The sequence below is a fragment of the Hibiscus syriacus genome, unplaced genomic scaffold, assembly GCF_006381635.1.
Source record: "Hibiscus syriacus cultivar Baekdansim isolate YM2019G1 unplaced genomic scaffold, ASM638163v2 tig00110418_pilon, whole genome shotgun sequence".
NCBI lineage: Eukaryota > Viridiplantae > Streptophyta > Magnoliopsida > Malvales > Malvaceae > Hibiscus > Hibiscus syriacus.
This window is the reverse complement of record NW_024062730.1, coordinates 2021654-2036656: the sequence shown is the minus strand read 5'-3', so window position 1 is coordinate 2036656 and position 15003 is coordinate 2021654. Positions and strand designations below refer to the sequence as shown.

General features: G+C 35.9%; 2 pseudogenes; one reads left to right on the top strand and one right to left on the bottom strand.

Moving 5' to 3' along the window:
* Positions 1–8949: 8949 nt before the first annotated feature.
* LOC120124445 lies at positions 8950–9987 on the top strand (annotated as a pseudogene).
* Positions 9988–12691: 2704 nt separating this feature from the next.
* LOC120124443 lies at positions 12692–14066 on the bottom strand (annotated as a pseudogene).
* Positions 14067–15003: the final 937 nt, after the last annotated feature.

Sequence of the window (15003 nt, the reverse complement as noted above, 5' to 3'; positions counted from 1 at the left end):
TAATATTAATTTTTTAAGAATATAATTTTAAAATTTTTAAAATATTAAATTTTCTTATTAATAATTAATTTCTAATTAATATTAATTTTTAAATAATATAATTTTTAAAAGATTAAATTTTCAATCAATCTAAAATTCTCAAATCCTCTTAAAGACTAAAGATCAAATGACGAATGATAATAAAAAAATTCAGATGACTTAATTTTGATTCAAACAACTGTGTAACTTCATCGATGACGACGAACATTCGATGATTAAGTGAAAAAATAATAATTTTGTGCAGTTATGATGTGAAATAATAAGAAAATGATCAATTAGTGAGAGTCCGACAACAAAAAGATCAACGGGTGATAATTGATTTGACGATGACATGTAATATACAAGATTTAAAGTTGAGGCTTTTAGAGATTTAGATAATTTAGAATTTTTTAAATTGATAGTTATAATTTTTAAAATTAAAATAAAATTAAGAAAACCAAAAAGTATGTTATTTGTCACACAAATTGAATAATAATTCTCTAGTAATAATTAAAGGTTAAAACATAAAGTTTATTATTAATACATTTTTATAGATCTAAGATGAATATGAGGTAGTATATTTTCAAAGACTCTCAACTATTAGACAATCTCTTAATCTTAACAAGTGAGATCGATTGGTTCATGATATTAATATAAATTAAATGACTTAATTGTAAAATAAAAAATTAAATGATTATAATAAATAAAAATAAAAATATGCAAAAAATAAAGTTTGTTATGAAAATAATTAAAGAGGGAATGATTAAATAATTTAAACATTCACTACAACAAAACAAGTATATATGGCGTTTGTTGCGCGTTTTCAAAATAATGCCACTAATTTTATGCATACCGTGGCATTTATATCCAAAACACAGCAAAATGGTAATATTAACGGCGTTTCCCCATAAACGCTGCTAAAACTCGTACTCTAACGGCGTTTATTTCACAAATGTCGCAACATATTAAACGCCTAATAGGGTTCATATATTGAGCGTTTTTAGACAAGCGCCGCTAAAACCTAGTACTTTTCTAAACAAACACTGCAAAATGATCGTTCTTTAGTGGCGTTTTTAAACAAACACCGCAAAAGAATCGTTCTATAGTAGCTTTTTTTAAAAACCGCAATATATTGAACTATAGTGGCGTTTTGTTTGAAAACGCCGTGATAGTTTGTTCTATAGTGATCCCCAATCTCGATCAATGATGTCTCTTTCTCTGTCAAATGTTTCAAGTGTTGTAAACCCTAACTGAGCTGTCAAATCCTAAGTCAGTCCGGTTCCTCAGGTTACTGGCTTTGGCTTTCGTGGTGCTCTCCTTTGTGTTGTCCTATCCATATTCGGGTGATCAACTTTTGAGGGTCTGCCATGTTCTTCTTCTTGCCTCATTTTTTCTTTGTTTTTCGTTGAAGGAATTTTCCTTGGGTTGTTATATTGCTTCTCTATATGTATGGGACTCTTGGCTTTATTCATAGCTTAGTCGTTGTCCTCTGCTGCTCCACGTTATCTTTATCTCATCAACAAGGTCTTTTGAGATGTTGTGGTTTTTGTGCTGAGTTTTCTTCTCTGGCATTGCATTTCACTGTTTTATTATATGGGTCTGATTTTTGAGTTAATGCTCCTGAGCTAGTGAGTTTTGTTCCACAGGGTCTTTGCTGCTGTTGAGTTTCTAGCTTTCTAAAGTTGTTAGAGGATCGTTCGTGTATGTGTACTTCGTGTGTGGTCCCTGTGATGAACGTGTAGACACCAAATTTTGCCCGAGATCAATAATTTTACATATTATTAATTACGTTATAATTATTCTTAACGTTCTAATTACGTTCATATTGCATGCTAAAGCAGACGCTCAGTAAGCCACATTTCTTATCTCTATTCTGACCACTTTTGATGATTTCTCTGGCCATAAGTTTAATCGACGTAAATCTCAAATTTGGTTCTCGCCAAATATCGAGATTAACTTACGGAATGATATTAACACCTCTTTGGGCTTTCAGGTCATAGACTCTCTCGGTATATATTTGGGGGTCCCGGTCACCCACCAACGAGCCACTAAAGTTGATTTTTCTTTCATCACTGATAAGGTAAAATACAAGTTGGGGGATATTAATCTGCACCCCGTCGTTTTTTGAGGATGAGAAATGACGGCGCCTCTCGAAACCCTCTGGGCGCTCGAATCTAATGGGTACTGAAATTTCTCTGACTATTCGACTGTCTTCTCAATGGTTTTCTATTATTTTTCTTCTGTTTTTCCTCACTCTGCCTGTTTCCATTCATGGATTGGCGCAAATTGTTCCGATGTTCTATAAATCATCATCTCAAGTATTTTCCCCCAAATGAGAGAAATGGTGTCCCGACTGTTCACCCTCCGCCGGAAGTGTTTGAAGGAGGAATCTCTGAGTGGAAGCACTCTCTTGTAGGTCAAGTTCTGGGGTCAGCTCCAAATTTCGCAACCCTACAAAGGATCATCGAAGGCTTATGGAAAAAACCTTTGCAAGGAGCCAATATCCAGGTCAGTTACCTAGACCCAACCTCTATTTGTTTTCCTTCGAATCTCAAACTGCACGAGACTGGGTAATGGAAAACGGTCCTTGGCATATTTTCAACAAGCCTCTAATCCTTAGGAATTGGGAGCCTAATATGCAAAAACTCCACTTTAACTTATCCAGAATCCCGATTTTGGTTCACTTATACAACGTGCCACTTGAATTGTTCTCAAATGATGGTTTGAGTTACATTGCTAGTGCCATAGGCTTCTCATTGTCAATGGACTCTATCACTGCCTCTAAGACTAGATTGGAATTCGCCAAGGTCTGTGTTGAAATAGAGGCGTCTGATGTGATCCCTAAGTCTATAGATGTAGTTCTAAATACTGGTAAAGAAACTACAATTTCGGTTGAAATCCCATGGCTTCCTCTTTGTTGTAAAGCTTGTAATACATTTGGCCATAGTTCTAAAAGCTGCAAAATTAATCTTATATCCTCCAACACTTCTCAAGTATGGAGGAAAAATGATTCTTTAGCATCTTCTTCGATGTCCCATTAAACGTCCTGCAATGATACCTTAGTGCTCACTAAGGCTGTTGATCCTGTTAATTCTAATGACTCTATTCACGTGGAAAAAAATGTAGGCAACCAACTTGTCTATGAACTTCCACCTTCTGACAATGCCATTTCTTCCTTGGATGCTCATTCTATTTTACCTTCCTTAAGCCCCCTCATGTTACCGAACCAGTTTTTGATGAAGCTGATGAACTCAACAATCGACCAGAATTATCAGTCTGTATTAATGAGATGGCTTTTTCTTCAAAAAGGGATTTAGGGAAGCCTCCGAAAGTCAAAAGCAGAAATTCTGTAGCAGGGTCAAGCAACAGCAACAGTTTTGAGATTCTAAATTCTATTGAAGATACTATTCTTGTTTCTGAGAACATGGGGAAAAAAAACAAGAGCAACAGCTTTAGAGGTTGCAGAATTGATCAGAGAGCTCAAAACTAAAAAGAAATTTCACCTTGACAAAGCTAAAAATGCACCAGTAGGTAGTAAAATGGGGGAAACGCCCCCTCACCCCCTGCAAAATGATTATTTCCTTTTGGAACGTTAGAGGATTAAACAATCCTCTTAAATAAAGCAAAGTCCAAAGGAGAGCTGCTCTTATTAAAATTGATATTATGTGTTTGCTGGAAACACGAGTTAAATTGGATGACATACTTGCATCTAGATTTGAGAACTGAAATGTACTATGCAACTATAACTATGCAGAGAATGGTAGGATTTGGTTACTGTGGAGGAAAGGAATATATTTATCTTTATGTTATGTCTCAGCTCAAAGTATTACAGTTAAATGTTTATTTCAGAATGCTCATTTTCTGCTTAATGGGATCTATGGTCACAACGATGGAATAGCTAGAAGAAGCCTATGGCAGGACATGCGAAATATTGAATCAAGGTTTCCCGACTGTCCTTGGATATTGGGGGTGACTTTAATGTCACTTTGTACCCAAATGAAAGCTCCAATCATAAGTGCCTAGGTCTGATTTCTTCGCCGGATATGCTTGAATTCTAAGAAGTCACTAATGATCTTTATCTTCTCGATCATCTATTTTTTGGTCCAATTTACTCTTGGAGCAACAAGCAAAGTGAAAACTTCCTTACTAGAAAATTGGATAGAGTTCTCACCAACACCCAGTGGTTTGAATATTTCCCTCACTCCTTTGTGGAATTCTTAGCCCCTGGTCCTTCCGACCATTGCTTGGCATTGGTTGACTCAAAATAAAGAGATTGAACTTAACAGACCCAAGCCCTTCAAATTTTTCAACTGCTGGACTCTGCATCAAAATTTCTTAAATATTGTTAGTCATTCATGGCACCAAGCTAGTCAAGGCAACCCTTTGAAGAAACTCTTTCTCAAGCTTAGAAGGCTTAAAGTCAGCCTCAAAAATCTTAACAAGAACTACTTTAGTGACATTTCAGCTCAGGTTAGAATAAAAAGAGAAGAGATTGAGAAACAACAAATTCTAACCCTTAGAGGTATTGAGCTTATTGATAAAGAACTCGAGCTACAAAGAGAGTTAAACACATTAGAAGTTGTCGAGGCTATGATTCTCAAACAAAAAGCAAAAAATCATTATGCTCCAAGTTCTTTTATTCTGTCATTGCTACCAAAAATAAACGTGACACCATAAGAGTCCTAGTCGACGACCAGGGAAGAAGATTGGATTCCTTTGACGACATGTCCGTTGAAGTTACTAATTTTTTCAATAAACTTTTACCTATGTCTCTAAGTTAAAGACTGCTCAACCTGCTTGCTTAAAGACCTCCTACAACCAATCTCTTCCCCTGAATATTTCGAAGGGCTTACTAAGGAAGTCACCAATGAAGAGATTAAAGAGGCTATTTTCAGTCAAGGTAATGACAAGGCTCCTGGTCCTGACGGTTATACTCCCTTTTCTTTAAGAAAGCTTGGCATGTGATTGGAGACGAAATGACGGAGGCTATCAAATTTTTCTTTCAAGATTCACTCATCTATCCTGCTTTCAATGCAACCACTATTGTCTTAGTTCCCAAAATCCCTAATCCTAGTAAAGTTTCGGATTTTCGCCCCATATCATGTTGTTCTGTCATCTATAAAGCCATTACAAAGATTATTGTAAAGAGGATCTCTCATTTGCTTCCTAACATTATTTCTCCTAATCAAATTGCTTTTATCAAAGGGGGAGTATAGCCGATAATACCCTCCTTGCTCAAGAAATAGTGAAAGGTTATGGGAGGAAAAACATTTCTCCAAGGTGTCACTGAAAATAGATCTTCTAAAAGCTTTCGACTCAATTCACTGGGGCCTCATTCCGAATATCCTCAAGGCTTTAGAGTTTCCTAGTAAACTTATTGACTGGATTATTGCTTGCTACTCAACTGCTAGTTATTCCATTGCCTTTAATGGAAGCTTGATTGGGTTTTTTAAGGGCGCAAAAGGACTCAGACAAGGTGATCATTTATCCCCTTTATTGTTTGTTCTTGTTATGAATGTCTTATCTAAACTCCTCAATAATGTTGCCGATAAAGGGATTTTTGGCTACCACCCTAAATGCAAGAAAATCGACCTTACACATTTAACTTTTGTTGATGATCTGTTAATATTTTGCAAGGGAACCTTGAATATGTCATGGGAGTTATAATTGTTCTTGACTATTTCTATGAGATTTCTGGTCTTAAACTAAATGCTCTCAAGTGTGAGATCTTCACAACTGGCATCTCTGTTCTTCATATTGAAAATATTATTAATTCTTCTAGTTTCAAGCATGGAATTTTGCCTGTCAGATACCTGGGAATTCCCTTGGTAACCAGGAAATTATCTATTAAAGACTGTCAGCCCCTTATCGATAAGATCAAATCCAAACTGTACCAATGGTCTAGACTAAAACTGAGTTATGCAGGCAACTTATATTGCCCCAATCCATCATCAACAAGATTGAGCAAATCTGTTCGAGATACTTCTGGAAATGATCAAACGTTCCTGCTGCTGGAGCTAGAGTAAGTTGGGACACAATCTGCTCGCCTAAGTCTGAAGGAGGATTAGGCCTAAAAAACATTAAATCTTGGAACAAAGTATGCATGATCCTTCTTATCAAAAATCTTCTTGCTGTGGAGGGTTCACTATGGGTAGCATGGTTACAAAGTTATGTAATCAAGCAACAGAATTTCTGGCTCATGGAAGAATCCTCTACCTTCAGCTGGAGCTTCAGGAAAATAATGAAGCTTCGTAGTATTGCTCAACCACTGCTTTCTACAGGAGTCACGAGCACCAAAGATATTTGGGAACAGGTTTGACAGAAGTACAACAATGTTCATTGGCAAAAACTGATTTGGTACTCTTTCCATATACCGAAACACAACATTTTATCTTGTATGGTGATTTTGGATCGTCTTCCCACCAAAGGTTCGGTCTAGCTACTAACGACCAATGCATTCTCCGTTTTGATGGTCGCGAAACCATAAATCATCTTTTTGCAGAATGCAAGATGGCTGCCTCCATTTGGAACTCTATTCTCCTTCTCTCTGGGATTCACAAACCTCCTTTCACTTGGTCTAACTTATTGGTTTGGACGACTGCAACTTGGAAAGGAGATTCTCTAATTACCAACATCCTCAAGCTATCTTGGTGCGCATTTAATTGCACTATATGGGAGGAAAGGAATCGAAGGATTTTCAGAGGCAGTTTTAGATCCGAGGATGCTATTCTGCTCTCAATCAAACAGATTGTAGGGTCTCAATTAAGCAATAGAAATGTCATTAGATTAGATATAACTAATTTAGATATTTGTAACCATTGGGGTATAGTTTGATTTTGTTGTATATAGATTACCCCTGTTTCTGTTTCCATTGTTTGAACTGGTTTTTGTAGCATTTTTTTTCTGCAGTCTTGGGTAATAACAAATCAAAATTATCCACACAAAAAAAAGCTGAGTGGATGGGCTGCTAAATCTCTTTCAATAGCTGGGAGAATCACTTTGGCAAAGGCAGTTTAACAAGCTATACCGGTTTATTCTATGCAATCTATGATCCTTCAAAAAGAAGTTTGTAATGAATTGGAGAGACAAATCCGTAAATTCGTTTGGGGTGGCTCTTCATCAACGAACAAAGTTTCTCTTATCAATTGGGAGACCCTTTGTCAACCTTTAAATCATGGTGGCATAGGCTTCAGAAATCTTCATGGTCATAACGTGGCATTTATTCTCAAGTTGAGTTTCTAATTGAACACCAAATTGGATTCTTTATGGGTTGTCTTTCGTCGACAAAAATATAGAATCACTGATCTATTCCCTGCATCAATTACCCGCTATAATTGCACTCCATTATGGAGTGTTCTTGCTTAAATTGGGAGATATTATAAAATAACACTGCTTGGTTCGTTACGAACCTTAACACCCACCAGCTTGCTGGGAATGATGCTATCCCATGGAATTCAGTCTCTGTGTCCCTTGCCTGGAACATATGGAAGAATAGAAATGAACTTGTCTTCAATGCCTCTCCTCCGTCTATATACTCAATTATGCAGAAAAGCATGGCTTGGGTGAATCACTATAATAATAGCAAAATCACTGTGAATTCCGTGATGTCTCAGTCTGTTCAATGGAAAGCTGCTACAATCGGTCACATTTGTTTAAATGTTGATGGCACTTGCTCCTCGTCCACTGGCTCTTGCTCCATTGGGGGCTGGTTTGAGGCAATGACGGCAACTAGATTCTTGGGTTTTCTAAACGAATTGGTATTACAGATGCTTTTTAAGCAGAGCTCTTGGCTATTTACACAGGTTTAACTGTAGCATGGTCACAGGGTATGAGATTATTCAGGTTCAATCCGATTACGCGTCGGCAATTCGAATGCTCAAAGACCCAACTGCTACTATTAACTCCCTTTCTCTTGTCCGCGCCATTCTTGGTTTATGCAATCGAGCTTGGGCTGTTGACTTCAAACGGATTCCTATAGAAACAAACTTCCCTGCAGATGCTCTAGCAAAGCTTGCCAGTGATTCCTCCAGCTGCTCCTTAGTTATCCACGACACTCCCCCTGATAACATTCGCACTCTTTCGATAGGGACAAATTTGGTCCACCGTATTGTAAAACAATGGCTAACTAGCCTGTTTTGAACTTGCTTTTAATTCAAAAAAAATTATATCTATCAAATATATAATGACACGTGTACTCATAGATTAAAAAGAAAATAAATAGAAGATAACTTACATTTACTGGGTTTTAACTTGGGTTCTCCAAGATGAAAATGGGGTGCCCATACCATTGAGCCAACGATTTCACTTGAATTGGTAATTACACCAACATTTATTCATCTCATAATATTATTACTAATATAAAAATGAAGAAATAAAAATATTCAAATGATATTTAACTTTCAATATTTTATATTTTTTAAACAAATCAAAATAAATTTAATATTTTATTTTTAAAACCAATTCAATATTTTTTATATTTTTAAACAAAATTTATGGAAGAATCAAGTAATATAAAAAATATTTTTAAATAATTGAATTTAATGTAGAATTTCTCTTTAAAATTAAATAATATTTAATTTTACATCTTGTATTAAATATAAAAACAAAAATATTTTTATATGTTACATGCCTTTTTTCATAAATTGTTTAAAAATTATTTTTAACTTTATATTAAATATTTTTACTTTTTTTAATAAATAAGAAATTACTCCCTCCATCCCATAAAAAACTGTCCCTTTTACTTTATAAATGTCAAAATTTGTAAACTTTGACCTTGATTATATTATATATTTTAAATAATTAAATTTTATAAAATATATATTTGAAAACTAATTGATCGAAGGTTTTTAAAATATATTTTTACATATTTTTATCAATTATATATTTTAAATAATAATTAGTCAAAATTTAAAAATTGAAAAAAAATCAATAATGAACAGTTTTTATGGGACAGATAGAATATTATTGTTTAGTTATAAAATTTACATTAAATTCAAGTGAGAGCCTTGGGAACTTCCTGGTATGTATTTTTTTCGTAACTCCTTTAATCCAAGGACAAAACATTCTTAAGACCTAATTGGAAATTTGTAGCAATGATTACCTTTAAACATTTTAATTGTTGTTGTAATATAATCTGATTACAGTTTTTTTTTTTTTTTTGGTTATGGAATATCGCAAAGATGGGAGAGAAAGAGTGGTATTTCTTCAGTTTAAGAGATATGAAGTACCCAACGAGGTTGAGGATAAACCGAGCAATCGAGGCTGGTTATTGGAAGGCTATTAGGAAAGATAGGGAGATTTATAGCTCCAAGACGTCTGCCCATGATGGAATGAAGAGAACCCTCGTTTTTTTTACAGGGAAGGGCTCCTAAAGGTCAAAAGAGTAACTGGGTCATGCATGAGTAAAAGCTTGAAGGCAAATTTGCTTACCATTTTCTCTCTTCAATCTCAAAAGTCTCTCTCTCTCTCTCTCTCTCTCTCTCTGTACTTCATTGCTTCTTTCTGTCTGATAAACTATTTTGTTGAAGCTCAAAGGTTTTTTATTTGCAGAAGAGTGGCGCCGTTAATGGTTCCAGCAGCAGCCATGACGGTGGAGCGAGGAGCCGCATGAACGACGTCGTTGCATTTTACCAAGAACCAAGTTCTCCGTCCTCGATCTCCCTTCCCCTCTCCTTGATCCCGCCACCATTTCCCGCACTGATCGTGACAGCTGCTCTTACGACAGCCATACATAATCTGAGCACGTGTCCCGTTTCTCCACAATTGCTGCTGCAGTCTCCTCCGCTGCCACCACTCCCAGTGCCAACCTTTTTTTTTCACCCCGGTTTCGACGTCGCATTGCCACCTCCGCCGCAAATGATCAACAACAGTTTCGATTCGATCTCAAGGTACTCACGTACCAACGGTGTGTCAGGAGTTCAAAACCTGAGATCTCTGCAGAAGAACTTGCGGTTCCCTTTCTTTTTATAATTATAAAATTAAATTTAAATTAGAACTAAATTAGTAAAATATATAAATATTAAAGATTAAATGTATAATTATATAAATTTTTACTAAATTCCACATCACCCTTTCGTTAGAGTTTAAGGGCAGTTAAGTTCAGTGTAATGTCAACACAAATTTAAAAATAATGATCGTTATGATATTAATCCCATAATTAAGTGGTTATTCAAGTAGTTTACCTGTTAGAAAGATAAAACCTTTGATAATTTCCATCTGGGATAAGAGCATCGAACGCCACCCTATCACCATCAATCAATCCCACGTCGAAAATAAACAGAAAAGCACCATTTAACCATAATTATCCATCATCAGCTCTACTCTGCATGAAAATAATCACTACTTGTTTTTACAGTGTTAAATGGAATCTTTATTCCTCTTAAGGACTCGTAACAAAATCTACTTAAAAAACCATGTAATAATGGAATGAGAAACCATAACGGTATAACATATCCAGGTTTTTGATATAAAAATGGCATTATCACCATCTTTTAGATTATATACGATTTGCGGCGGCGCGTTTGTGTAGAGTGACGTTGACAATGACTGACATTTTTTGAAACGGCGCCATATTATCAGAACCGAAAGTCTCAGTCATTTCTCAAAGAAAATGGCTGAAAACGGCTGCACCATGCAATCATTTACTATTCTCAAACGCTATATAAATTGAGCAACCCTTATTCTTGTTATTCACACCTTTATCTGTCTTCTCTCTCGTTTAGTTCTTGGTTATCAGGAGAACATTCTTTCTGATACACAATGGCAACTAGGTCATTGAAGCTGCTCGTCTTATGCTTGCTGGTTCTGCATGGAGTTTGTGGTTCGAGTTCTATTTATTGTTTGTTTGGGGTTTAGTTTTTAATGTCTATGAGCTTATCTTTCTCATGTTTAACAGGCCGCGTTTCTGGACGTGGAGGCTTCTATGAAAAGCCAGTTCAAAATAGAAAGGTTGGTTGTTTTGCTTAGTTTTTTTTTTTATCTTACTGTTTCTCGTTTTTCATAATGCATAACTTGAAAGAAACTTATAAAACTGGTGCTTGCAGATGCTGCTGCAGGCTGATTTGAAGATAAACAAAAGATCCACAACCGGTGCTGGGAACAGGGAAAACTTTAGGACGGTGCCATCAGGACCAGATCCATTGCACCATAATGGTGGAAGCCCTAAGAAGCCAAGGACCGACCCTTAAACTTACCTGCTAATGTTCTCTAGTGTTTGGGATACCTCAGTGAAATATAAATCTTTGTAGGATTCCATCTTTCTCTTTTGGAAGAGAGTACCTTTTGTTTTAATCATGAAGAGACCTTGCAATGGTCTCTTATCCTTTTGTTCTTTGTATAAATGAAAATGCTTTTAAGTTGAATTTGATCAAATGGCCTAAACCCTAAAAGCAAACAGAGAGAGAGAGAGAGAGAGAGAGAGAGAGAGAGAGAGAGAGAGAGAGAGAGAGAGATATGTGATTGTTTGTAGTTATAGAACCAATTGTGGATTGGAAGAGATTCAATGGAGGGGTGGCAGTGGGTGCATGCCAGCAGATATGGTATCTGGTGCTGCAAAATATAACTAACGGCATCTGCTGTATTTTCTCAACCAAATCTATACATGTTTGACGGACAATTAAGGATTTGACAGTGCTGATGCTGGGATTATCTTATTGCAACTATTCCCTGTCATGTCTGTCAACATCTTATATTATGATATCAGCACAAACAAGACCAGTGTCAATATATAGTTTGATAATCAGATTCAAGTTCTGTTTTTTCATGATTATTGGAATATCAGATCCATTTTTTTGGCCTGAAAGGGAAATCCAAATGGTCAGGAATCTCAAACGCAAAATGTCTCCATCTTTTATTTGTGGAATGAAACATTATTATCAGAAACTTGTAGAGAAAAAAATATAGATACAAAAGATTTTCAAATATGATAATTTTTTTAAAAAAAAAATTGAATTTTCATTTTCAAGGTAATTTTATATATACACATGATCTTAGATTTTATAGTCAGTTTATATGATTCAATTAAACTTTATATTTTATTCATACTAATTAACCAAAAGTTTGACCACCTCAAATACCATTAGGCCTTTAAAAAAAACTTATATTGCCAGTAATTTGGCACGAAAGAATCAATGCACTTGTTTCTTGTTACTCATTGATAAGCTTAATCACTTTCAACAATTTCAGGAGCATACCCAGATGTATTCAATCCAGTACCTGGTATCCGGGTCTTTGGGTATTAGATTTTCAGTTCGTGTCCCGACCTGGATATTGCGAGTATCTGGTACCAGGTACTCAGATTTTACGGGTACCGTAATTCGGTAATCAAGTACCCGGTTTTAATTATTTTTAATTATTATTTAAAAAAAACTTATATTATTAAAAAATATTATATTAATTATTAAACATATAATTATTGGGTGGGTGTTTTTTTTAATTTTATTAGTTTAATTTAATATATAAAATTATTAATAATTGAATATGTAATATTATATTATATAAAAAATAATTATAACATGGTATTCAGGTAATTGGGTACTTGAAAAATGAAATTTTGTGACCCGGGCCCGAACAAAAAAATTTCAGGTCGGTAATTTTTTAAAAAATACTTGATTTTTTTAGTTTGGGTCGTAAGATCATCGGTCGGGTCAATTGGGACGGGTATTTTTGAACACCCCTACCCAGATGACATTAGATCAAAGGTGAGCAACTCTAGTGTTGCGTAAATACAGTCCATTTCCCTATGTGACTGGTCACCTGCAACAAAATCATGAACACAGCCATAGATCTCAATTGAACTAAAACCTGGTCTCTTTCGAATCCAAAGTGCTTTCATTCTCTTCCTAAACATGGTCGCTCCCTCTCATCTTCCAACTGCTGCATACATGTTCGACAGCAGTACGTAGTTCGTATCGCTACCAGGGTCCAATGCACAAGTTTCTTCACTATCCTTTCGGCTAACCTAATATCCCCATGATTCCTACATGCAGCTAGCAACGATCCCAATACAACTTCATTTGGCTTCATAGGCATATTTTGTACTACGTTTCATCCTTCTTTCAATTCTCCGGCGCGGCTATAAAGATCGACTATGCAACCGAAATGCTCGATCCTGGGGGATATCCTATAAACTCTTTTCATAATATCGAAATAACAGAGCCCATCTTCTACTAAACCTGCATGGCTACAAGCAATAAGCGCCCCGGTAATGCTGACACCATCTGGTTTAAACCCTTCTTTCTGCATTGCATCAAAATATTTCAAAGCTTCATCGGCAAACCCGTTAGCGGCAAACCCTCTGATGATTGAATTCCATGAGACCAATGTTCGCTGCTGCATCTTGTCGGAAACAGCACGAGCGAATTCTATACACCCACATCGCGAGTACATATCGATCAATGAATTATTTAATCTAACGTTGTTTCTAAAACTCTGTTTCAAAACAAAGCAATGAACTTATAAGCCAACACTTAAGAGTACCAAATTAGCACAAGCTGTGAGAACAGCTATGATGCTCACATAATCAGGCTCGACCCCGAAAATTATCATTTCTCGAAACCAATCCAACGCTTCTTCGTGAAAACCCCTATTAGCAAACCCATTAATCAAGGCGGTCCATGAAATGACATCTCTTTGAGGCATTTCATCGAACACCTCAAATGCCTTCTCAAACTCCCGAGTCTTCATACACCGATCAATCATCGTATTCCATGACACACCGAATTCTTCACTCTCATCATACCAAAAACCAACTTAACCACTTCCACATGTTCTCCTTTAGCGTACATTTCCACAAGCGCGGTGCCGACCATCACGTCTTCTTTGTCTAACCCCAATTTGCAAACATACCCATGAATCAAAGAACCCAGATGACGACCTTTTAAAGGAAACTCAGCACAACCCAAGAGAAGGGTAACGAATGTGATATGATTTGGCTCAACACCGGCAAGTCTCATGCGTGTAAACTCTTGGGCGGCATCCTATAGTTGGCCAGCGCGGCAATAAAGAGAAATTTAAGAGGTCCATGAGACTACAGATTCTAGGGGTTTAAGGGGGATTTGGTGATTCGGGAGAGAAGATAAGGTTTGATCTTGGTGAGAGGGTTTGACTAGGTATGAGAAGATGTTAAGGCGGGAAGAAGGCTCATTGTTTTGTATCAGAAATGACGGGATTTGTTTTATACCCATTGTCTAAACCAGGCCCGAGTTACCTGTTCTGATCCAAAAGCACGCTTTAGGTCCAAATTAAGTGTGGGTTCAATTCCCGAATAGGATCGACATATATTGTTTTTCTTATTTATTTACCATTTGAATGTAAATGAAAATTATTCATCACTGAATCAAAAAGAATCCAAAAACTAAAAGTTTAAGTTGTGTTACATAAAACTACCAAAACTTTTGACATGATTTTTAAACAACGATAAAAAAACGGCGTTTCAATTAATTTAAATGAACAAATACAAAAGTTTAACGGTTAAATTAAAAGTAGTTATAATTGAGTGATTAAAATAAAAATTAATGTTTTTAAAATCGGATCGGACCTTAAACCGGTGAAGGTACTGGTTCACTGGTTCAACCATGATTAAATCGTGATTGAATCGGTTTATATAAAATAATATTTTTTTTTAATTTTACATAATATTCAAAGCAATATTAATATGAGAAAATAACATCAGTGACCAAAAATGCCTTATAATATACGATTTTAACCAACTTTGTTTGGATTTGCAAAAATGACCAACTAAATCGCAATGCGATCGATAATTCGCAACGCGATCTCCGGTATCGCAAATCAGTTTCCAGATTCGCAACGCGAACTTCGACTATCGCAATGTGAACTTCGACTATCGCAATGCGAACTTGGACTATCGCAATGCGAATATGTAAATCGCAATGCGATAGTCGACTATCGCAATGCGAACTTGGACTATCGCAACGCGAACTTCGACTATCGCATTGTATTTAATATTCGCATTGCGATAGTCGACTA